The following is a 26,944-nucleotide window of genomic DNA, read 5'->3' as shown; positions in this document are numbered from 1 at the left end:
GGCGTTAATTGGCTAATGGTCGTTATACAAAAACCGCATGAACAAAATGAAAACACTTTGGATAATCTTACCAGTGCGCCGAGTAACTGACACCTAAGTTTCATCACCTGTCCTGAGTTTACCCACCCCGAAACAGATTCTCGTAAAGATTCTCCCAAAAACTGGTCGCCTAAGATCTTCAAGTTAGCCTTTCTGGCAACAGCTACACCCACTTCCGCAGGCGGTTTGGGTTTGCGAAATCCTGTAGTGCATTTCAACGTTACTTATGCCAGTAGTATGTACATTTATATCTACATACATACCTCGTAAGCCACAGTATGATGCGTGGCGGAGGGTGCCTTACACCATCACTAGTCATTTCCTTTCCTGTTCCACTCTGTAACGGGCCGATGGAAAAACGACCGTCAGTGTGCCTCCGTACGCACCCTCATTTCTTTTATTTTCGTGGCCCTTACGTGAAATGTACGTTCGCGGCAGCAGAATGGTTAGGCACTCCGGTTCTCTAACCTTTTTGAAAATTGTTTCGCGAAAAGAATGCTGTCTTCTTTCCACAGATTCCAATTCGAGTTCACGAAGCATCTCCGTAACACTCACTTTTTGATCGAACCTACCCGTAACAAATCTAGCTGATCGTTTCTGAACTGCTTTCATGTCTTCCTTCAATGCGACCTGATGGGGATCCCAAACATTCGAGCAGTACTCAAGAGTGGGTGGGCGATAGTGTTCTCCAAGCTGTCTATATACACGAGCTGTCCTTACGTAAATTTCTCTGAATAAACCGAAGTTGACCATTCGCCTGTCCTACTTCAGTCCTAAAGTCTTATTTCCATTTGATATCGCTTTGTACCATTGCACCGAAGTATTTAATCGATTTTGACTGTCAATATAGTTGTCCGTCTTGACTGCTATTCACATATTTAATTTTTATAAAATATACACCTTGAAGCTCGGAACTCTTTAAGGTGTATACTTGTAAAAACTAAAAATAAAAACAGCTGTCAAGACGGACAACTATATTGACTAATGATAATGATTGGTGACTCAACGAATGATTTTACGTCATTCATAGAAAAACGAGTTGACTGAGTCAAGCACCGCACTACTAATGCAGCACTGGAACGTCGTGGGTTTGTTTTTCCTACTCAGCTGTGTGTAACTACACCTTTTGCACAGGTAGATAAGTTGTCATTCATCTCACCAACTACAAACTTTGTCTAAGTCATGTTCAATCCTCCTACACCCACTGAACGACTACACCTTTCCATAGACCACAGCGTCATCAGCAAACAACCGCAGATTGCTACCCCCAGATCGTTTATGTTTATAGAGAATAACAGAGGTCCTTCCACAATTCCCTGGGGCACTCCTGAAGAGCTCACTATCTCTGGTGAACACTCGCCAGCGAGGACAGCGTACTCGGTTATATTACTTACGAAGTCTTCGAATACATATCTGCGAACCTAATGCACATGCTGGGACCATCGTTAAAAGTTTGTAATGGGATACCGAGCCATACGCTTTCCAGAAACATAGGAATGTGGAATCTGCCTCTCGTCCTACATGCATATTTTTTTCAGTTTCCTTTCAGCTACTAGAACTTCTGCAACTAAGACGTTCTTCAACGCTTCTATGCCAGTCTAAAAGCTTCCGCTAGCATTCATGCATGAAGCATAGCTCCCGGCGCCGTACGTGCAGTCCTGGAGGAATCCCTCCAGCGTCTCACGGTGTATTTATACTATCAAGCATTTCAGCGTCCACCACTAAACCCACTTTACAGCAGTTGCCAATTGACGGACTAGAGCAGACTTGGGTAGAATGGCATCGAAAATTCCTGGCGTCAGGTGTCAAATCTACTTGGGTGGACGTAATCTGTGGGAAGGTTCCAGCAAGAGAGAACTTACACAACAGAACACCTCTGCAGAAAGGGTCAGTTACAGGATAAAACCGACTTTAATTATCTGAACGAGCCCTAGCACTATGGAATTGGCATGTCGCTTTCCAGACACACTGGTGTAGGTTTCCTGGAGCCACACAAAGACTGCTTGTATACACGGTACGTGGCGCGTTTCATTCGTTACTCGACAACACTAGCCACTCCGGATATATACTGGACTTTCAGTCGAATTCTTCAGCAACAACACTGGGTCATGCGACACAGGTGTGACAGAAAATACACTTAGCAGTGTCAATAGTTTTTAATCAACACTCTCAATTTTCACTGACCAGCAATACAGGTTGTAAATCAACGAGGGTTGATAACGGCCTATACTAGACCACAAATAATATACTAATTTCAAAGCAGGGACTTTTTTCTTCTTTCTGTTTTAAACATGAAGAATTTCAGTTTCAAGAATTACGAGTAGAAAAGAAAAAGAAGAGGCGATAACAAAAAAAAAAGACACTGCAGAGTTTAACATGAGAAGCTAGCCATAAATGGCATGTTCGGAAAGAGAAACTGGATGGGCTTTAAGGGGTGTTGGGGGTCCGTATTAAAAAGATAACGAAGAACAAGAAAAAAAAAAGTCGAAGAACATCTACAGCTACATCTACAAGGACACTCCGCACATCACATTTAAGTATCTGGCAGAGGTTCATCGAAACATCTTCACAATTATCTATTATTCCAATATCGTATAGCGCGCGGAAAGAACGAACACCTATATCTTTCCGGACGAGCTCTGATTTTCCTTATTTTATCGTGATGATCGTTTCTCCCTACATAGGTCGGCGTCAACAAAATATTTTCGCATTGGGAGGAGTAACTTGGTGATTGGAATTTCGTGAGAAGATTGCTCTGCAACGAAAAACGCCTTTGTTTTAATGATGTCCATCGAAATCCTGTATCATGTCACTGACACTGTCTCCCCTATGTCGCAATAATACAAAACGTGCTGCCCTTCTTTGAACTTTCTCGATGTACTCCGTCAGTCCTATCTGGTTAAGATCCCACACCGCGCAGTAGTATTCTAAAAAGAGGCAGTCTCTTTAGTACATCTGATACATTTTCTAAGTGTGCTGCCAATAAAACGCAGTCTTTGGTTAGTCTTCCCCGCAACATTTTCTGTGTGTTCCTTCCAATTTCAATTGTTCGTAATTGTAATTCCTAGGTATTTAGCTGAATTAACGGCCTTCAGATTTGGCTGATTTATCGTGTAACCGAATTTTAACGGATTCCTTTTAGCACACATGTGAATGACCTCACGCTTTTCGTTGTTTAGGGTCAACTGCCAATTTTCGCACCATACAGGTATCTTTTCTAAATCGTTTTGCAATTAGTTTTGATCTTCTGATGACTTTACTAGTCGATAAGCGACAGCATCATCTGCAAACAACCTAAGACGGCTGCTCAGATTGTCTCCCAAATCGTTTATATAGATAAGGAACAGCAAAGGGCCTCTAACACTAGCTTGGGGAACCCCAGAAATCTCTTCTCTTTTACTCGATGACTTTCCGTCAATTACTACGAACTGCGACCTCTCTGACAGACAATCACGAATCCAGTCACATAACTGAGACGATATTCCCTAAGCACGCAATTTCACTAACAGCCACTTGTGTGGTACAGTGCGAAAAGTCTTCCGGAAATCCAGAAATACGGAATCAATCTGAAATCCCCGGTCAATAGCACGCAACACTTGATGCGAGTACAGAGCTAGTTGTGTTTCACAAGAACGATGTTTTCTAAATCAGTACTGACTGTGTGTCAATAGACCGTTTTCTTCGAGGTAATTCATAATGTTCGAACACAACATATGTTTTAAAATCCTGCTGCATATCGACGTTAATGGTATGGGCCTGTAAATTAGTGGATTACTCCTACTACCTTTACGTTTCTTGAATATTGGTGTGACCTGTGCAACTTTCCAGTCGTCGGGTACGGATCTTTCGCAGAGCGAACGGTTGTATATGATTGTTACGTATGGAGCTAATGCATCAGAATACTCTGAAAAGAACCTAACTGGTATACATTCTGGATCGGAAGACTTGCTTTTATTAAGTGATTTAAGTTGCTTCACTACTTCAAGGATATCTACTTCTACGTTACTCATGTTGGTAGCTGTTCTTGATTCGAATTGTGGAATATTTACCTTGTCTTCTTTTTGAAGGCATTTCGGAAGGCTGTATTTAGTAACTCTGTTTTGGCAGAACTGTCTTCGATAGTATGTCCATAGTTATCGCAGAGAGAAAGTACTGATTGTGTCTTGCCGCTATCATAATTTACATACGCCCAGAATCTATTTGGATTTTCTGCCAGGTTTCGAGACAAAGTTTCGTTGTGGAAACTATTATAGGCATCTTGCACTGAAGTCCACGCTAAATTTCGAGCTTCTGTAAAAGATCGCCAATCTTGGAGATTTTGCTTCTGTTTAAGTTTGGCATGTTTTTCTTCGATGTTTTAAGAATCTCGCCCTGACCTTGAACGTTTTCTGTTTTTTCTGCTTTTACTCTGGCCTTCACCTCTGCTTGATGTAAAGATATCCCAGGAACGCCCCGTGGTTTGGATTACACATCAAATAGCAGAATTTACTGGAGCAGGTTGTGCACACGTAAGTCGCCTAATTGGCGTCCAGCTGAACGACTTCAGCAAGGTAGCTGAACACCCCTCTCGAGGAACTCACAGCCAGTCTTGCCATATCGGTATTCGTCTTTTACTGTCGATAAATATATTCGTTACAGAGTATTCGTTATTAGCTACTTTCGCTACTGATCATCATTACTGATGTAACCATTACACGTAAATACTTTTCTTCTAACCTAGCAAGGTGTGGCTGTAACGGTGTTCGTGATTGCGCCATTTCATTGTCAAGTAGAATGCTAGAAGTTGTTGTGGACTGCCTTAATAGGCATGACATCATAAAGGTGTAACAACTTTTAGCACTGTACTTGATAACGGCATAAAAGTAGAAATCTGAATAGTACGAAAGATAAACAAAATAATACACAGTCAAATGGTGGTTTACTCTTTTAAAAAGTAGCTAGTAGTTCAGTAAAACACGTGATATTCCTTGGTGGCAGAGTATCAAGAGAGGTCCGGAAACATAGATCATATTCTTAGTAGTGTAGGACTATCACAGGCATTCTTCACACATTAAAACATGCTATCAATAAACCTCTTCATCCGAAAGGTGACAGGAAAAGTGTAAACTATTCTGGTCAAATGGTGTAACTCGAGAATACTGTCACACTAAAGTAGAAACAATGTACTTAGTACGTACATCTCAAGTTGAATTTCCGAAGGATGGTCATCAGAGAATGTCCCTTATAAATTTAGCACCAAATGTTAATAGGCTTAAATAACGTATCACCAGGCAGAAATTTTGTTGATAATTAATTGAAACCCTCAGCTGCCGACAGGTGTTGTAGACATACCTCGATGGGGACAGCTGATAATGTGTGCCACGACCGGGACTCGAATCCGGTATCTCCCGCCTACATGGCAGACGCTCTATCCATCTGAGCCACCGAGGTCACAGATGAATAAGCGCGAATGCAGGGGCTTATCCCTTGCACGCTCCCCGTGAGGACCCACATTCCCAACTGTCCACAGTACATACGTAATGTTCCTAATTTTGTTATTTATCCAAGGAATTTGATTTTTTACATCGTGACGCTCTTTAGCTTAATTTATCTATGATGCTAATGACACACTCCACGTCAGAGTTAAATTAATTCCAAATATACAGCAATCAGCCACAAAATATCCGCCATTGATCAACATAAATGTAAATCTAACCCGATAGAATTTCTCTTGGACAACACTTTGTATTACACAGACGAATACCTAATTAAACACTGATCGCATGTGATACTAGAAAAATATATTTATGTTGTTGAATTTGCGTTTCATTTGTAATACTAGTAGTTAGAAAGACCACTATGTTTAGCTTTATTAAATGTAAAGCTTACTTACAAACAGATCGAGTATTCATAGCTTGTAAACTGTCTCGGTCCACACGATTTTCCACTGATCTGTTGAACAGGTAATTAACTACAGTGTGTTTCCAATAAACGAGAAGAGCGTGGTCTGGATGTCATTAATTTCTATTTCTACAGTATTATCTGGCACTTTCAGTGCTTCATGAACGCGCTATTCTCTGCTCTGGAAGTACGGATAATTTTGTCCCATTCGTCATTACACTTTGGTCCATTTTGATCGCACCCGCGCTCCGTTAATACGTATTTCATACGCTCTCCGTATTTAAACAGTTCGATTGCCTCCCACGCTGTCGATCAGTATTTAATCACTTTACTTAATCATCTCACTGAATTTAGATACCTTGTGTTACCAATGTAAACATAGATCTTGCACTCGGCCCTCTGCAAAAACAATAGTTTTGAATGAAAAAATCGACTAGTCTTCATTTCTTTCCAGATGACATGTTGTCAGACAACAGAGTATAGAATCACGTGCCGCCTTGTTAAATATGAGTTACAAATGATTAGCGCGAAGGTGAATAATCCCAGAAAAAGAGACGCACGTTTGTTTTAGGTTTCAATAACCCTGAAAATCAAACTGGAAAAATATTTTTCCACAGAATTCGAGCGAACCCCGCTTATCATATGGCACACACGTTGCAACCTACCTCCTCCATAAAACATGATACCAGAATAATTTATTTTCTGCAGGCTCTGCACTGTACTAACTATGCCGGACGGACTTGTGGCACAGAGTGAAATTTGCAGCTTAAAACGAACAGCTGAGCATATTCTTAGCGAGTCAGTTAGACAATAAAAATTCGTTCTAGTTGCTGGTTGTCGTCGTCAGCTCCATCGCTTTTTGTAGTAAGTCTATGCAAAAAAATAATCAAATATTGGATTTTTATTGCGAATGCAGGCTAACTTTTCGATTAACGACGTAGGCCGGTTTTAGAACATAGTACTTATGCGGCATTACGTCCTCGGCAATTGCCCGCTGAACGTTCAGACACTAGTGGCAAAATTCCGCACATAAAATGATATTTTTTCTGCTCTGCTGCGCCAACGTCGTCTAACTATAACGCTTATCCTTGTCTTCCCCTACAGCTTTGGCTCGACTGCATCTTCTAGTACAACGGAGTTTATGTCCTATTATCCTGTCCCTTCTGCCAGTGTTTCCCACACATTCCTTCTTCGTCGTTTCCGCGGAGAACCTTTTCATTCTCTATCAGTGAATTTGACCTGTCGAAAATTTCAATACGCAGATGACCTGGTCATTTCATATCAGAGTGAAGACCTTTCTGAATGTGAAGAACACCTAACGAACAGCCTTACTAAACTTCATGAGTATTTTGAGACATGGCGACTGAGACCAAATGTTTTTTAAAACCGATGTAAGCCTGTTCCACCTGTTTTGGTTGGCAGGAGAGCCAACACCGTGTTACTAGAGGAGGCCGAAAGGCACGCGTTTTAGCTCACGCAGGCTGGCGTGAGGTCTGGAACAGATCAAGGAAATTAGCATTTAGAAAAACGGACGTAGCTGGTGGAATACTTAACTTTAATCCATTAATGGTGAACGTCGGTCTGACGGTACATGAATCAATATCAATACTAACTGGTAATGGCGCCTTGCTAGATCGTAGCAAATGACGTAGCTGAAGGCTATGCTAAACTATCGTCTCGGCAAATGAGAGCGTATTTTGTCAGTGAACCATCGCTAGCAAAGTCGGTTGTACAACTGGGCGAGTGCTGGGAAGTCTCTCTAGACCTGCCGTGTGGCGGCGCTCGGTCTGCAATCACCGACAGTGGCGACACGCGGGTCCGACGTATACTAACGGACCGCGGCCGATTTAAAGGCTACCACCTAGCAAGTGTGGTGTCTGGCGGTGACACCACACACCCCTCTAATCGCCTTTCATCAGCAAAGATCAGTCCACAGTTCGGCCCTCTTGGCACAGTCAGATACAACGAAAGCCCCATATACCTGGGAGTCACTCTGGACAGAACTTTAACGTACAAAAAACACCTTTCCAACTTGACCAAGAGGACAAAAACACGAGTGAACCTTGTGAGAAAGCTGGCAGGCAGTACATGGGGAGCGACCACATCAGTCCTCCGAGGAGCATCCTTTGCACTGGTATACTCTGCAGCAGAAGACTGCACCAGTTTGGCTCCGAAGTGCCCACTTAGTGAAACTAGACGTCCAACTGAACTCAGTTATGAGAATAATTAGTGGTACAGTCCGGTCTACACCTACTTGCTGGCTACCAGCGCTTTCAAACATCTGTCCACCAGACCTACGTCGAAAGGCTGCTCTTTACAACTTTTGTCACCAAGTTTCTGTCACCAAGTTTCTCTTCATGACAATTTGCTCTCACTGCCCAGGAAACGCACCAAATCTAGAAGACCAGCATATGAAATGGGAATCTAAAGGCTATCCACAGGATTTGACCAGGACGCAGAGTGGAAACGTGAGTGGCAAGCTACAAGAACCCGAAACCACGAACTTGTAGACAATCCAACAGCTCCAGTTCCAGGCATCCACCGAGCAAGGGAGCTGTGGGTGCAGTTAAACAGATGTCGAACCGAAGAGGGTAGGTGCAAATGCAAACGTACAAGTGGGGCTTTTCAAGTGACAGTGTGTGTGACTGTGGTGACACCCAAACAATGAGCCACATTGTGAATGAATGTTCAATCAGACCCTTCCCTGGTGGCATTGAGAAGCTCCATCAAGCATCCCACGAGGCACTCCGCTGGATCGAGTCAATCAACATCCGAGTGTATTCTGAGCCGTTTTAAAACTTGTGTACTGTATATAATTTCACATGTTTTTATATATATTTCTTTGTTTTGCTAAACGTGTGTTACTGTAATTGATGCATACGATAATAATAATAATAATAATAAAAGTGAACTTACTCTTCAGCTTCCTTCTGTATAACCACAACAACCACAACTTAACCCCTTCAATTCTTTTTCTTATCAGATTTCCCCGCCGTTCATACACAAAGTTTTATTTTCTCAAGTTAAGACCACGTTCGACAGTATTAGACCTTTCATGAAACGAAGACAGCTTCCCCTGAGGTGGTCAGAGTTCTATGCCGTCCTAGCTTCGTCCGCCATGTGGTATTTTGCTTCCAAGCTAGTGGAATTCCTGCATCTATTTTGGCGTAACGAATTTTGATGTAAAGTTTTTCGCAAACCTGATTTCCGATACTCCTCATTATGTTTGGCTTTGTTTTCTTCTCAGTTCATATTCTGTGTTCATTAGACTGCACATTCCATTTAAAAGGTCCTGCAGTTTTTTTTCATTTTCATTCAGTATAGCAATGTCGTCAGCTAATCTTATCATTGATATCCTTCTACACTGAATTTTAATCCCTCTTCTACACACCTCTTTCGTTTCCTTCACTGCTTATTGTAGAGTTTGAACGTCCTTATTTTTGTAAGTGTGTACCTCTTTCCCTTCCATACCTATTGCACCCTATTGGTTGTTTCACAAATTATATACTACGCGTTTTTCTGCAGAGCTCAATTTTTTTGAGGATATGGCACTAGTTTTCAATCTTCACGATGTATATACTAACCTCTCAAGGACTATAACATTTTTCTATTTTAATATAAGCAATACAGGGTCACGTAAAACGCACCTTTTTCTAAATGCAGAGTTTAAGCATCCCTGGCGTAGGGAAAGAACTGAAAGATTTAAAAACAAACAAAACATCATCAGGTCCGGATGGAATCCCAATTCGGTTTTACAAAAAGTACTCTACGGTATTGGCCCCTCACCTAGCCTGTATTTGTCGTGAACCTCTCGCCAAACACAGGGATAGACAAAATAATGTGGACACCTGTACTTACTTGGGAATGGTTTATTAATAAGGGCTGGACCCCCATTTGCCCGAAATGCAGCTGCGACTCTTCTTGGAAAACTGGCATATAATGATTGTACAGTCTCCAGTGGAATGTTATGTCACTCGTCGGTCAGAGCATCTTCCAACTCGTGTAGTGACGAAGGAGGCGAAAATCTGCTCCGGAGTCCCCAACACCTTTGACGAGGATTCGATAATGTTCAAGTCCGGGGACTGTGCTGGGTAGGGGAGACGCTGCAGTTCCGTTGCATGCTCCTCATAGCACGATCGTACTGTCCTGGCTGTGTGAATGGGTGCATTATCGTCCTGAAATACGGCATTACTATTGAACCATGGGGTGCACGTGACTACCAAAAATGTTCACATAATCGTTGGCTGTAACACGGCCTTTGAGAGTAATGATGGGATCAGCAGAATACCATGATATGGCTGCCCACACCATCACACTTCCACCTCCATGCTTCACCGTTGGAATCAAACAATCAGGATTGTAGGCATCTCTTGGCGTTCTCCAGACGTAAACCCGGCCCGATGTTGGAAATAACGAAAACGTTGACTCGTCGAGCCATATGACGTGTTTCCAGTGATCAATTGTCCAGGATTTATGCTCCTGACACCATGTATTACGCTTCCTTGCGTTGGTTGTCGTCAAAAAATGGTTCAAATGGCTCTGAGCACTATGGGACTTAACATCTGAGGTCACCAGTCCCCTAGAAGTTAGAGCTACTTAAACCTAACTAACCTAAGGGCACCACACACATCCATGCCCGAGGCAGGATTCGAACCTGCGATCGTAGCGGTCGAGCGGTTCCAGACTGAAGCGCCTAGAAGCGCTCGGTCACTGCGGCCGGCGGTTGTCGTCACTAATGGTTTCGATATAACAGCTCGTCCAAGAATATTCGCTTAATGGAGTTCCCTGCGGACAGTGCCGATAGATACGGGGTCTCGAAGATGGCTATTGAGGTCTGCAGTCACTTTAGCCGCCGTAGTTTTGTACTGTTTTGACACAATTCGTGGTAGCGTACTGCCACCACTGTCATTTAGTTCCTATTTGCACCCACTATTACGTTTACATGATGATGTATTTCCATCTTTTGTGTAGGCTGTCATGACTGTTGAAACAGTTGCTCTTGAAACATTCAGTAAGTTGGCTGTCTTGGTTACTGATGCTCCAGCTAATCGGGTCCGCACAATCTGCCCTCTTTGGAATTCTGTTAGGTCTTTCATTGCACGTCGACCTCGGCCTCTAATGCAAATACGAAGTGTGCACTACTCGTAAACAACCGGCACCGATGCCTAGTCCGTACTGAACGCGGACAGTCCAGCCCGACATGAGCCTTCCCTGCGTTGCTGACCGTCAAACACAACCACCCCATTACTACCACTGTTCACAAATTAGCGTATCCCCTGTAATCTCATTTGGCGAGAGGTGGGGAACGCGTAATGCCCCATCCCCCACATACTAACACCTTGACCATCTAAACCAGAGCCGGCCAGAAATTCTGCACGCGTGCGGTGCTCCTGCACATGTGCAACTTCCGGGTCACAGCGTGCACGCCGCAGCCGTCAGCGTTCATGTAGTGCATGTTTCTACGCACAGATGTCGCTTTATCCACTTGCTGGGAGACTCTGGACCGGCGCATTCTAGTGCTCTTTCCACAGCTTGCATGCCAACCATGGGAAGGTATTTCGCGTATTAAAAATTTAAAATACTGTGAAAGTCTACTCATTGAGACGTCTACTTTTATGTTAACAGTTTAACCCAGTAAGACAGGTAATACAGTTAACAACCGAAGGCAGCTTGACTGACGGCACGTAAATACGCGTAACGTTTTTGATCTAGTATTTAAGAAAGAGAGCACTTAGCGACTTCCAACGAACCTTATTCACGATTTCAAATAACATTAAACTAATCCAAGGTTTCCTATAGCTAATTCTCGGTGCCCTCAGTTACACCCACATAATTTCTGTCTCACCGACCTCTGAACAGAATGATAACCGCAGACCTCTCGATGATCACCTGTTATTTCAATACCATTATTGCTATATCTGATGTGTTGGCAGAAGAGCCAACACCGTGTTGCTGGAGGAGGCCGAAATGCACGCGTTTAAGCTCACGCAGACTGGCGTGAGGTCTGGAACAAGGTAAAGTAATTATCCTATGAAGAAAAGAAAGTAGTTGATTGAATACTTAACTTTAATCCACAATTGGAGAACATCGCTCTTGATGATACATAATTACAATCTCAATATAAACTGGTAATTGCGCCTTGCTAGGTCGTAGCAAATGATGTAGCTGAAGGCTATGCTAACTATCGTCTCGGCAAATGAGAGCGTATTTGTCAGTGATCCATCTCTGGCAAAGTCGGCTGTACAACTGGGACGAGTGCTAGGAAGTCTCTCTAGACCTGCCGTGTGGCGGTGCTCGGTCTGCAATCACTGACAGTGGCGACACGCGGGTCCGACGTATACTAACGGACCGCGGCCGATTTAAAGGCTAACACCTAGCAAGTGTGGTGTCTGGCGGTGACACCACAATATCTTTCATCAGTTTCGTCTGAAATCTGCATAATAACCGACAATTAGATGAATGTTATGTTTTATCGACTTCAGCTGAGCGTAGCCCTTCACATATTAAAAAAAGAACCCTAGATGTAAGTATACATTGGAACAATCGGTTTAATGACCAACTTTCCTGATAATAATGTAACATGGAACAGAATGAGGCAGTAATGCACAGCTAGTAAACAATAATTTTTAATTATGAAAGGAATAAATCCAAACACGTTTATCACTGGTCATGAGAAATGATAATCGAGTTGATGTGTCTCATCCACTTTCTTAAGGACATTTAATTTTGCTTGCCGTTCTTCACTGTTGAGTACACTACACTCGTCTTTGTGATATGTATTGTACTGTCTTTCAATTGAAAACTTACGCTGGCTTCCTATTACTCGGCGGCACAGCAAACACTGTGAGTTTTCACCAACGGCTACAAATAAAATTGCAGTTCCCAGTCATTTTTAAACGACTGAGAACATGATCTCCCGTCCTTTGCTTTTTCACAGTACCTGCCATTTCTCTGTACTTCTCCGTTAAGGTTACGGTTACCAGGGGTAAACGAGACTGGGTATGTTGCGCTCTTGCCTGTACCACATAAGCAGGGAAGTGGAGCCGCCGCAGTTCATTTAGGACACATGTCTAATAACAGATGTCGCTGTCGCACACGTGCGCACATGTGCAGCACTTCCGCACGTCTGCACACTGTGCAGCGTTTGGCCGGCCCTGGTCTAAACAATATGTTCCTCATTGCCGTAAGTAACCTCATTTGGCGAGAGGTGACAACACGTAATACACCCAGGAATATGAGCAAGTAATAAATTCAGATATCATGCCCGAGGCTGAACAGTGAAAATGTAATAGATAAACCTTTTCCCTATATTACTCAGTAAGTGGCTCAGAGCGACAAAGTTTCGAAAGGTTTGAAATTAGTGTAACGTTTGTTTCATGTCGCCAAGTGCTCTCATTCACTAATATTACATGAGTAGAGGGTTGCCCAGAAAGTAATGCATCGCATTTTTTTCTTCAACGGTTCTTTACTGAACATAAGGGGAATTTCACACACGAAAGAATGGTGTTTTATCTACACACCCGATTTTTCGTCGTAATCTCCGTCCCGTTCTATGTCCTTACTCCAGTGCGAAACAAGGGCGTGTATGCCCTGTCGGTACCAATCCTTGTCCTGATGGCAGAGCCAGTGCTTCACTGTGTGAATCACCTCCCCATCGTCTTCAAAATGTCCTCCACGAATGGTATCCTCTAATGGCCCAAACAAGGGGAACCTCGCTGCAGCATGTCAGGTGTGACAGCCGTGGATGGTCTCCCCAATCGCTGCAAATCGTGGAGCTCCGCCGAACCGCCTTGTGATGACCTCTGACCTCTCGCCCTCCGTGCCCAGCGACTAACAGTACTTCTGTCGACAGCATATGCTCCATACAACTTTGCACAAGCGTTTGTGAATATTCCCACAGTTTCTTTCTCTGCAGTGAGAAATTCAATGACGGCACGTTGCTTGTAACGTACAACACCTACAGACGCCGTTTTGAAACTGTTCTGCAGCTACGCTATCGGTCGGAAGTAACGGAAACTTGGCGAGCTCATTCGGGAGACTTCAAATAATATATCCGTAACGTTTCGCATTCGTAGCATTGTTTCCGGCTGAGGAAAAAAAAATGCGGTGCGTTACCTGCTGGGCAACCCTCGTACACTAGCCACAAGATTGGACACTACTTCTAGTTAGCAGCTGCCCTTTTTTTGTCCTGTAATTTGTCCTGTTCTTTTGGAAATGTTGGCTTCGCCATACGCGTGAAATACGGACGGTCAACAGAAAATTCTGTGATCCGCTATAAGCAAAGAAGAATCTAATAATAGATTACTTTCATACAGACTTCGCTACGGTCGCAGGTTCGAACCCTGCCTGGGATATGGATGTGTATGACGTCCTTAGGTTGGTTGGGTTTAAGTAGTTCTAAGTTCTAGGGGACTGATGACCTGAGAAGTTAAGTCCCATAGTTCTCAGAGCCATTTGAACCATTTGTATGCAGACTTACACACACACACACACACACACACACACACACACACACACACAAATGGCTCTGAGCACTATGGGACTCAACATCTGTGGTCATAAGTCCCCTAGAACTTAGAACTACTTAAACCTAACTAACCTAAGGACATCACACACATCCATGCCCGAGGCAGGATTCGGACCTGCGACCGGAGCAGTCGCGCGGTTCCTGACTGAGCGCCTAGAACCGCTAGACCACCGCGGCCGGACACACACACACACACACACACACACACACACACACACACACAGTTATTGTGTTGTAACAGGGGCTGAGTGAGCGTTTTAGTGGTATAGTGATATTCATAATTCGTGACTACAGGACTAATTAAACTGATAGATGGTTATTTATGATCTGTCGTCAGCTGCCATCTATGCGGTTTTCCACATCCTACTAGGTGAATACCGGGCTGGTCCCCACGTCCCGCCTCAGTTAAACGACTCGCAGACATTTTACACGCATTCACACTTTTTCAAAAGTCTGCAGCTCGTGGTCTTGCGGTAGCGTTCTCGCTTCCCGCGCAAGTGGTCCCGGGTTCCCGCACCGCGCCCGCCGCCTGAGGTGGACGCCGAGCTGCAGCTACTTGGCGAGTATAAAACTTTGTACCTTTAACGTTTAAAAATCGGAAAATCATGACGACGCTTAATCGTGAAGATACGATCCAGTGCACGTTTGATAGGAATTTAGAGAAGCCGACTGCTTTCGACATCCACAATTGGATAGTTGATGACGTAAAAGTGCCGATAGAGGACATTCTTGGAATTCAGTTGGACTTTATTCTGTACGCTCTGTTTATAAAAATAAGAAATCCCGCAGAAATTGACAGACTGGTGAATACAAATGGAGGAACTTGGAAATTTAAACACAGAGATGGGTCACTAAGCAACGTTCAGATGCAGCCTTCTGGCTACGGGATCCGTAACGTCAAAATCTACAATTTACCGTTTGAAGTACCGGACGAAGAAATCATTAAGAGCTGTAGGCTTTATGGGAATGTTTTTGGACTAACAAGAGAAAAATGGGGGAACGCTTACCGAATACAGGTGGACTCGGGCGTCCGAACGGTAAAAATGGACCTCAGAAAACATATCCCGTCTTTCATTAACGTTTGCGGGCACAGGGGTTTCGTTTCGTATACCGGACAGCCGCAGACCTGCTCCATCTGTCACGCTACAGGACATATGAGAAATGAATGCCCGCGAAAAAGACCACTACAGCTGCCCCGAGAAGATACATACGCTGGGAGAGCACAGAATCTCGCTGCCGAATTTCCCCCGATTAGGGACGCGGACGCGCCACAGCAGGAGAACGCGGGCAGCGGCAGCCCAGCCGGGGCGGAGACAACGGCGGCGGCCGCGCAGCCCTCCCCCTCGGGCGAGGGTGAACCGGTCCCTGTCCCCGCTACGGGCCAGCCGGCAGGAAACGCAGATAAAAGGCAGATTAGCGACACCAGCTCGGACGAGGCGGAGCAGCAAGGTCAGCCGATGACCGAGCGCGCGCCACAACAACAGGTGCAGGAGGAACTACGAGAGGAACAGGCCACCGAAAATATGCAAATCGACGCGACGACGCCCGCGGGCGGGAGCGCCGTCCCGACCGTGGAGCAGACGCGCGAGCAGTGGATAAAGGAGAAGAGTAACCACCTGAGAAAAGTTTTAAAGCTCAACCAAAACGACGATGTCACCGCAAAGTCCTCCACCAGGGGAAGCAGTGACAAACCGAAAAAACAACAAAATACAGACGACGAACAGACACAAACGACGAAAACGGTAAACAAACCCGCAAAGAAAAACAAGAAAAGACGCAGCTCCAACTCGTCACAGGACCGCAGAGAAAACAGCCAGAGAGATGTCCGCATGGACACAGACTATAGCACCGACTAATAAACTAAATGAGCAGGCAGGCAAATACAATCTATAAAGTTGTCACAGTTAACATAAATAAAATGAGCACATCTTTAAAAATTCGAGCCCTCGCGGACTTCCTACGCCATAGAAGAACAGACGTTGCACTATTGCAAGAAGTGGTTACGACTAAAATAAACCAGATACCAGGATATGCGGCAATCACAAATATAGACCCAGAATCCCAATGCGGTACGGCAATAATGGTTCAAATGGCTCTGAGCACTATGGGACTCAACTGCTGTGGTCATCAGTCCCCTAGAACTTAGAACTACTTAAACCTAACTAACCTAAGGACATCACACACATCCATGCCCGAGGCAGGATTCGAACCTGCGACCGTAGCAGTCGCACGGTTCCGGACTGCGCGCCTAGAACCGCGAGACCACCGCGGCCGGCGGCAATAATGGTACGGAACGGGATCGATTTTGGCGGGACTAAAATGTTGTCAAGCGGCCGAGGGATAGCGCTAAGCATAGAAAAGACGCTCTTTATCAACATATACGCACCTTCTGGTACAGACAACAAGCGAGCAAGAAGCACCTTCTATAATGAAGAAGTAGCCGAACTGCTGATGCAGAACAATAACAACATCATCATTGGAGGAGATTTTAATTGTGTCGCCGCAGCTGAAGACCAAATACCTGTAGCAAACATGTGCCCAGAACTGCAAGAACTGATCCGACAACTGAAAGTAGAAGATTCGTGGCACCTTCTCCATCCAACACACACTGAATTTACATACCACCACAAAAATGGTAAAAGCAGACTGGACCGTATATATATCAGCAGAGCAGCAACTAAAAATGTTGCGCACGTCGAAGTCTATCCTGTCATCTTTTCGGACCACTGCAGCTACGAATGCAGCCTGCATCTCCAAAAAGGAAAGAACGTCAGCAAAATAAGCACGTGGAAGCTAAATACGGAACACCTGCAGGACGCGGAACTGCGCAAGCAAATAGTGGAAATGTGGCAAGAATGCCTGGCACAGCGCGCACGCTACAGTAGCACGACCGAGTGGTGGCTGGCACGAGCGAAGCCGACAATGCGCAGCCTGTTGATAAGATACAGCGCGGAAAAGTCATTCTGGAGGCGAACCACGGCCGAGTTCTACCAGCAGTGCCTGAAAGACGCACTCGACGCACCAGCAGACGACCAGCAATACCTGCCGCGAGTGAGGAGAATCAAGGCAAAACTCCTTCAAATAAAGAAACAGCAAATAAGAGGCGTCCTCACCAGAAGTAAAACATATGGCGAGGTGGATGAAGAGCCACTCACCATGCACCACCTAAATAGGGAAAGGGAGAGAGGCGCAGGAAAGTGCGTAAGTGAGCTTCAGGACAAGCAGGGAAAGACGCTCACGACGAAAACGGAGTTAACAAAACACATCGAGGACTGTTTCCGAGACATGTTCCGTCGAGAAGCGACAGACGACGCGGCAACTGCTGAAATCCTCCAGCAGACGAGGAGCGTGCTCACAGACGCAGACAGGGCGTTGCTGACAGAAAATGTCGACGTGGATGACATCAAAGAAACGATGAGGACCAGCGCAAGAGGAAGAGCACCCGGCGCCGACGGCATCCCGCTCGAGTTCTACCTCGCATATTGGGACGTGCTAGGAGGGCAATTCACGGAAATGGTGAACGAGATACTCGATGGGGCGGAAATTCCACCTGGGCTGACCGAAGGGACCATAACACTCATCCCTAAGAAGAGAGCCGCCCGCCGCATTGAAGAGTTTCGTCCGATTACGCTCCTCAACGCCGACTATAAAATAATAGCCAAATGCATCGCAAACAACCTGAAATCGGCGATGAGGAAAGTCATCAGTCCGTGGCAAACATGTGCGGTACCAGGGAAAAATATATTTGACGCCACATGCACCTACAGGGACATAATAGCACAGGCAGCCACCACCAGAAGCGCAGGTGCCATAATTTCGGTGGACTTCAACAAAGCCTTCGACAGGATCGACCACAAATATCTCGTAGAGACACTAAACAGACTCGGGTTTGGGCAAAAATTCATCGCAATCATCCAGAAGATACTAAGTACTGCGAGATCGACAGTAATAATCAATAGTTGGAAAACAAAACTGATAAAACTGGACAGATCCGTGAGGCAAGGCTGTCCATTGTCAATGGCTCTATTCGCTATAGCACTGGACCCGCTGCTGCGGAAACTCACAAACGACATCAGAGGCTTCTCCGTAGGAGGCAAAGCAGTAGCATGTATAGCCTACGCTGACGATCTAGGCATCTTTATTGAAGACCAGGAAGATATTGGGAGAGTAGAAACCATCATGAATACATCTCAAAAAGCGTCAGGCGCCCAAACCAACCCCAGAAAAACAGTGCTACTGCCGATAGGGAATCAACGACTCAAACCAGACAGCCAATGGTATAAAATAGCAGAAAGCCATAAAGTACTTGGAATATATATACAGTCTTGTCCACTTAGAATGGCCGCATACAACTGGAGGGACGTGCTACACACCATAAGAGGTCTCTCCAGACAGCACGCGAACCGGAAGCTAACAATCCACCAGAAAACAGAACTGATAAACACGACGATCCTGTCGAAAGCTTGGTACCTGGCGCAAATCTTAAGCATCCCGACAGAAATTGCGCGAGCACTAACGAGCGCAGTGTACTACCTGTTGTGGCGTCGAAATATATTCAAAGTGGCGCAAGCAACGTGCTCGCTGCCAACAAAAGAAGGGGGACTAGGTCTAGTTGATATAAAGACCAAATGTGCAGCCCTTCTACTGAAACGAACGCTCGCCATCCAGGACAAAAACCCTGACAGCGTCACAGCCGAGATAATTGGAAGATACAAGCCCGCATCACAAGAAGCGCCGGTCGACACGAGACACATTCCCTGCAGAATGCGACACGTCAGGCTGCACTACGCCAACAAAAGTTACGTTCTGGACACCGTGGCGAACCCCAGCCACAGAACAGCCAAGAGAATATACTGGGCCCTCAGGGGGAAGCCGGCAAAAAACAAAATTGAACAAAAACTCCCGCAATACAATTGGAAACAAGTATGGGGGAACGTCTCAGAAAACATGTTGCCTAAACATGCGAAGGAGACATGGTACAAAATAATTAACAGAACGGTACCAACCAACCAAAGACTGGCGGAAATAAAACTCGTCGCAAGTGACAAGTGTGACTTATGTGGCATGACCGACACCCTCGAGCACCGATTCACGTGCGGGAATGCCATCAACATCTGGGAAGCGTGCCAGCAGATGGTGGCCCACATCAACAGAACGGCGCCGGGAAGCATCACAGTGGAAGCAATCACCGCCCCAGACTGCAACCCATTTCCACGACCCAAGCGACTGGCGACTCTCTGGATCCTCGCCATGACGGCACACGCCATCGTAGCGCGGAGGCAGACTGACCGGCTGGCCTTCCTGATGGACCTCTGGGAGGAGAACAAGACGGCCCAGCAGCACAGGCGATACCACGAGAACTTCAAAAACTTCCTGCAGATTCCACTGCAGACAGCAATCGCCAGAGTCCTTCCCAGCCTGTGACCCTCAGCACCGCCACCAGCCACCTCACCACACTCACCACAAGAATAACGTGTGCAGTGATAGTGAACAAGTGCAACAAAAAAGATAAAGTGCTTTCTCTTCTCGCATCAAATAGTGAAGTATAGTAGTATAAAGTGTTTCTTCCTAGTGGAATCAGTGACACAAAGTGCTCCTTAGTGGAAAGTGCCAACTACTCATTATTATTAGATATTTGATTTCCTTTACTTTGTGCCTATAAAATTCTATTGATTACTCACACTATCCCTTCTGCTTCTCTTATGTAATATGACAAAATTTTCTCTCTTCTTCAATTAGGTATATTCTGTAGTATATGTAAAAAAAAAAAAATAGTTTCTTCCACTTCTGCTCCACCTATCATGGTGACGTTTCCTTCATACTGTCCCACTAAACAGTGTAACTAGAGGAAAAGATCAAACCAGAATACACAATGTGCCTAAGTCATCACAAGTGCATCACATACAGAAACATAAACTCAAATCAATGCAACGATGCCAAATATAAACTGTTATGCCTGTCCTGCAATGTCTACCCCCCTCAAAAAAAAAGACAAATGGCCATGTAAAAGGGTTTAAGGAACAAACAATAAGAGAAAAACGAAAAAGGAAAATATAAAAACGAAAACATATAAAATGACAATAATATTAATCATCACTAGGATAATAGATTCATAGAATAAAATGTCTTTTTTTAAATGTATCGTTGTTAAAATATGTAAATAAATATATATGGTTACAGAAAAAAAAAGGTTCGATTCCCGGCGGGGCCAGGGATTTTTTCTGCCTCGTGATGACTGGGTGTTGTGTGTCTTTCATCATCATTTCATCTCCATCGACACGCAAGTCGCCGAAGTGGCGTCAACTCAAAAGATTTGCACCAGGCGAACGGTCTACCCGACGGGAGGCCCTAGCTACACGGCATTTCCATTTATTTTTTCTTTCCAGATTTACACTCGACTCAGACAGCTGGGGTACACTAATTCCGTCCTGGGGGGCGGGGGGGGGGGGGCTCGGGGTATGGGGTAGCGGCAGGAAGGGCATCCGGACACCCCTTAAAATTCACCATGCCAAATCCGTACTTAATCCTGCCGACCCGGCGCACAATGCGGGATAAAAGCAGTAGCAAAAGAAGAAGAAAGAAAGAAGAAGTTAGCTGCCATCTATGGTACTTCCATTATTCCACTCAATAGCGATGTTGCCTGTCTCATATGTAGCATAGCAGGCAGAACAGTTTTGTCGTAGTTTGTTCTCCCAAGGTTGTTAATTATCCTCTAGGAACGCTTTTGAATATTAACTGCGACTTCTACTGAGGAGTATCAGTGGATGGCGCACGTTTATTGCAAAGCCGAGCACGTCTGAAAGGGAAAGAAGACGCGCGCGGCTCTTACGCCGGAGCCCATTTTCGAACGCTTTATAATTACGGCGAAGCAGAGGCAAGCAAAGCCGATCGTCCGGAACATGGGTTTCCTCTGCAGAAGAGTGCCGAGCGCCCCAGCGCCGCCAGCGGCAGGTAAGGAAGGAAGGAGGGGTAAGGGTAAGTTGCTCCGCGCGGCCGGGTACACAGCAGGTAATTACCAAGTTGCGGCCGCTTCCTTTGGCCTGAATGCGCCCACTCGCATAAAACCTGCCCTGCCCTTCTCCGGCCGCGCAAAGAAGCTGCCTTCCACCTGTTCGCCAGACAAAACAAAGACTAATGGCGTGTGCGCACGGGCGTGCGCGGGGTGGGGGTCTTTTCAGGCGCTCGCAGGTCGCGGAGGAGGTAATACCGCAGGCGGAGGTGCGGCCCTCCGGAGCGGAGGCCGAGCTTGTAATTTACTCCTCCCTCTCTGCGAAGACGCAGTACTGATGTGGAGGCAGCGCGCTCTTTTAGAAATTCTAAACTGCTCTTACATGGCTGTCTGATTCTACATCTACATCTACATCCATACTCCGCAAGCCACCTGACGGTGTGTGGCGGATGGTACCTTGAGTACCTCTATCGGTTCTCCCTTCTGTTCCAGGAAAGAAGAACTGTCGGTATGCTTTTGTGTGCGCTCTAATCTCTCTGATTTTATCCTCATGGTCTCTTCGCAAGATATACGTAGGAGGCAGCAATATACTGCTTGACTCTTTGGTGGAGGTATCTTCTCGAAACTTCAACAAAAGCCCGTACCGAGCTACTGAGCGTCTCTCTTGCAGAGTCTTCCACTGGAGTTTATCTATCATCTCCGTAACGCTTTCGCAATTACTAAATGATCCTGTAACGAAGCGCGCTGTTCTCCGTTGGATCTTCTCTATCTCTTCTATCAACCCTATCTGGTACGGATCCCACACTGCTGAGCAGTATTCAAGCAGTGGGCGAACAAGCGTACTGTAACCTACTTCCTTTGTTTTCGGATTGCATTTCCTTAGAATTCTTCCAATGAATCTCAGTCTAGCATCTGCTTTTCCGACGATCAACTTTATATGATCATTCCATTTTAAATCACTCCTAATGCGTACTCCCAGATAATTTTTGGAATTAACTGCTTCCAGTTGCTGACCTGCTATTTTGTAGCTAAATGATAAGGGATCTATCTTTCTATGTATTCGCAGGCCATTCCCTGCACAATGCGTCAATTCGTTGCAGATCCTCCTGCGTTTCAGTACAATTTTCCATTGTTACAACCTCTCGATACACCACAGCATCATCTGCAAAAAGCCTCAGTGAACTTCTGATGTCATCCACAAGGTCATTTATGTATATTGTGAATAGCAACGGTCCTATGACACTCCCCTGCGGCACACCCGAAATCACTCTCACTTCGGAAGACTTCTCTCCATTGAGAATGACATGCTGCGTTGTGTAATCTAGGAACTCTTCAATCCAATCACACAATTGGTCTGATAGTCCATATGCTCCTACTTTGTTCATTAAACGACTGTGGGGAACTGTATCGAACGCCTTGCGGAAGTCAAGAAACACGGCATCTACCTGTGAAACCGTGTCTATGGCCCTCTGAGTTTCGTGGACGAATAGCGCGAGCTGGGTTTCACAGGACCGTCTTTTTCGAAACCCATGCTGATTCCTACAGAGTAGATTTCTAGTCTCCAGAAAAGTCATTATACTCGAACATAATACGTGTTCCAAAATTCTACAACTGATTGCTCCGAAGTACTTTAATGCTGCACATCCCACACGCGAGTGAGAAACTCGTCCCTCCATATCCTGCATACCTGATTAAAGAGCGTGGTCTATACTTGAGCGACCGCCCCTCTAAGATAAATTCAGGTGCATAAACAAAAATATCAAGTACGAGGGTCACTCCAAAAGAAATCCACACTATTTTTGTAAAAATACAGTTTTCATTCTGCATATGTGAATGGTTTACAGTGTGTAGATACATCCTTCCCGCTTGTTTTCGAACTTAGTTCAACCTGTTCCCGTGAGTGGCGCCGTCACAGCATGTCTTCAATATGGCTGCTACACTTGACGTTCGTCAGAAGCAACGTGCTGTCATAGAATTCCTGTGCTGTAAAAACGAGGCAGTGGGAAACATTCCCAAGAGGTCGAAAAATGTGTATGGAGATGCTGCTGTCGATTGCAGTACAGTTAGTCGGTGGGCAAGCAGGTTACGTGATCAAAGCGGGCAAGACAATATTGATGATTGTCGTCGCAGAGGGGCAGGCCTCGTACTGAACACACTCCAGACAATGTGCAGAGAGTTAACGAATTGGTGACTGCTGACAGACCCATCACAGTGAACGAATTGTCACGCTACATTGGGATAGGGGAAGGACGTGTCTGCAGAATACTGAAAGTGTTGGCGTTAAAAAAGGTTTGTGCCAGGTGGATTCCCAGGATGTTGACAGTGGCTCACAAAGAAACAACAAAAACGGTATTCAGCGAACTTTTGGAACAGTACGAGAATGGTGGAAGAGAATTTCTTGGAAGAATTGTAATAGGTGATGAAACATGGCTCCATCATTTTTCACCAGAGACGAAGAGGCAATCAATGGAGTGGCATCATGCAATTCACCGAAGAAAAAAAAAATTCAAAACCACACCTTCTGCTGGAAAAGTTATGGCTACGGTGCTTTTCGATTCCGAAGGACTCTTGCTTGTGGACATCATGCCAAGTGGAACCACCGTAAATTCTGATGCATATGTGACGACAATGAAGAAACTTCAAGCTCGACTGAGTCGTGTTCGACCACATCGGCAAAAGCAGGATGTTTTGTTGTTGCACGACAATGCACGGCCACATGTCAGTCAAAAAAGTCGGGTGGACAACACTGAAACACCCGCCTTACAGTCCTGACAAGGCTCCATGTGACTATCATCTCTTTGGGAAACTGAAGACTCTCTTCGTGGAACAAGGTTTGAAGATGATGGCTCCCTTGTGCACGCTGCCAAACAGTGGCTCCAACAGGTTGGTCCAGGATTTTACAGTGCGGGTATACAGGCGCTGGTTCCAAGATGGCGTAAGGCAGTTGAGAGGCATGGAAATTATGTGGAGAAACAAAAATATTGTTGCTAAAGGATGTATCTGCACACTGTAAAACTTTCAAACATGTAGAATAACAGATGGATTTTTTTTAAATAGTATGCATTTCTTTTTGAGTGACCTTCGTAGTATGAGATTCATGGCCATAACATGTCTACTAGTGTCAACATCGGCATCTATTTGAGGAATTTCGCCTCAGCACTATCTACTTCCACATGATTACTCCGAAATTCAAAGGTAAGTGAATGAAGTATAGGAGAAAAAGTACCACTACAGAAACGCAGCATAATAGACGCAGCGTACTCATATCGGATGGCGTTATCAGCAAGTGACTGAGTTTAAAAGCAGCGTCGTTGTGAGGACTACATTTGACCGACTGGTCGACTCAATCAATCCATGTTTGTGGGGCATTCGGATGATACAGCGGTCCGATGTTGGACTGTATTATGGGAAAGAGAGGGCGAACATACTCGCCGTGGAGGTTCCGCTCAACGTCGCCTGACGACCGCAAGGGTTTTTGCAGAAACACCCTAAGGAGGGCCATTTGCAGTTCTCGCCGAATTCTCACACGTTTTATGTTGTGGCGTCGTAAGACAACCACGCCACTTGGAAGTAGCCGAAAGGCACGCGTTAACTCACGCAGGCTAGTAGATAGGTCTGAAACAGGATACGTAATGAATGCTATAAAGAAAAGTACGTAGCTACTGGAATACTTAACTTTAATCAATCCTTGTGGTACATCGCTCTTGACGATACAAGTAAGACTCTTTAGATACAAGCTATGTAATGCTAATGGCGCCTTGCTAGGTCGTAGCCATTGACTTAGCTGAAGGCTATTCTAACTATCGGCTCTGCAAATGAGCGAGGCTTCGTCAGTGTGCATCGCTAGCTACGTCGTCCGTACAACTGGGGCGAGTGCTCGTAAGTCTCTCGAGACCTGCCGTGTGGTGGCGCTCGGTCTGCGATCACTGTCAGTGGCGACACGCGGGTCCGACATGTACTAATGGACCGCGGCCGATTTAAAGCTACCACCTAGCAAGTGTGGTGTCTGGCGGTGACACCACATTTTACACCTTCACAATACGGTAATGCGATCACACCCAGAATAATTTTACTCACTGATTGTAAATAGGGCTCAACTGAATTATCCTCATAGTTGTTAAATTAGAACTGTGACCTTTCATCGAGCTATGTGTATACAATGCCAGATCAAAAACAAAAGAAACATATCAAATGGTTCAAATGGCTCTGAGCACTATGCGACTTAACATCTATGGTCATCAGTCCCCTAGAACTTAGAACTAGTTAAACCTAACTAACCTAAGGACAGCACACAACACCCAGCCATCACGAGGCAGAGAAAATCCCTGACCCCGCCGGGAATCGAACCCGGGAACCCGGGCGTGGGAAGCGAGAACGCTACCGCACGACCACGAGATGCGGCCAGAAAGATATCACCAAGAATGTGGCCACATACTCAGAAGAATTTTAACGACTATGTACGTGTACTGTGTACGTGTGCATGGTGATCATATCCCATATTGATGTCGGGGTACATGCCGAGGAAACAGTGGCGTTTTGTAGCACATGTGTTTCGGGACGGTTTTCTCTACTTATCACCAATATCGTGAACTTACAGATCTGTGTCGTGTGTGTTCCCTATGAGCCTATTATATTAGCGCCAGTTTTGTGTAGTGCCACGTTGTGTGGCACCACATCCTGCATTTATCCTTAATTTATGAGCATGAGTGCACATAAATGATTTAGAGGACAGGGTGGGCAGCAATCTGCCGTTGTTGGCTGATGATGCTCTTGAGTACGGTAAGGTATCTAAGTTGAGTAACTTTAGGAAGATACAAGACCACTTAGACAAAATTTTCAGTTGGTATGATGAATGGCAGATAGCCCTAAATGTGGAAAAATGCGGATGAGTAGGAAGAAAAACACTGTAATGTTCATATACAGTATCACTACTGTACAGCTCGACACAGTCAAGTCGTTTAAATGTCTGCGCGTAATGTTGCAAAGCGATAAGAGCTAGAACGAGCATGTGAAAACTGTGGTAGGGAAGGCAAATGGTCGACTCCGGTTTATTGGGAGAACTTTAGGAAAGAATTGTTTACCTGTAAAGGCGACCGCATGCAGGACGTTGGTGCTACGTATTCTTGAGTACTGCTCGGGTGTTTAGGATTAGTATCGGGTCGGACTGAAGGAAGACAAAGAAGCAATTCAGAGGAGGTCTGCTTGATTTGTTACCGGTAGGTTCCGACAACTCGGGAGTGTTACGGAGATGCTTCGAGAACTCAAATGGGAATCCCTGGAGGGAAGACAACGTTCTTTTCGAGAAACACTGTTGAGAAAATTTAGAGAACCGGCATTTGAAACTGACTACCGAACGATTCTACTGCCGTCAAGATACATAGCGCGTAAGGACCACAAAGATAAGCTACAGAGAATTAGGGCTCTTACGGAGGTGTACAGACAATCGTTTTTCCCTTGCTCCATTTCTGAGTGGAACAGAGGGGGGGGAATGACAACTAGTGGTGTAACGCCGGAAATGCATATCCTCCTATTTCCATCTATTGCACTGC

This window comes from Schistocerca nitens, chromosome 1, assembly GCF_023898315.1.
Source record: "Schistocerca nitens isolate TAMUIC-IGC-003100 chromosome 1, iqSchNite1.1, whole genome shotgun sequence".
In the NCBI taxonomy this organism is placed as follows: Eukaryota; Metazoa; Arthropoda; class Insecta; order Orthoptera; family Acrididae; genus Schistocerca; species Schistocerca nitens.
The sequence above is the reverse complement of the archived record's forward strand: the minus strand, read 5'-3'. Positions refer to the sequence as shown.